The following is a 398-nucleotide window of genomic DNA, read 5'->3' as shown; positions in this document are numbered from 1 at the left end:
TGGCACACTGGTTATCTGCCTTGGGTTCAAATGCCAAGGAAATGGCAATGCTTCATTTAATTTGGGTTTCCCAGTTTTAGTTGGTTGTAATCACTTTCTAAAAGCACACACTAGACACATTGTTGCGTGGAGTCTTAGGCGATAAGTGATGATGTGGGGCAGGAGGCACTGTCCGAAAGGCCTTGTGAGTTTTTTATTTCTTCCTTTAAAGGGAAGGTTTTTCGACTTTGAAATCCTTGGAGATTACTTGACAGAAGTCCTCAGAGCCACGCCAATGGCTTTGAAAGATTTATAACTTCCCTCATGTGCTGAATATATGATGCTCTTATTTAGGAAGAGGAAGAAAACATGTTTACAGTTTCACTTTGAGCTTTAAAAAATTCTTGTAACAATTAGCT

This window comes from Mandrillus leucophaeus, unplaced genomic scaffold (genome assembly GCF_000951045.1).
Source record: "Mandrillus leucophaeus isolate KB7577 unplaced genomic scaffold, Mleu.le_1.0 Scaffold170, whole genome shotgun sequence".
Lineage (NCBI taxonomy): Eukaryota > Metazoa > Chordata > Mammalia > Primates > Cercopithecidae > Mandrillus > Mandrillus leucophaeus.
The sequence above is the reverse complement of the archived record's forward strand: the minus strand, read 5'-3'. Positions refer to the sequence as shown.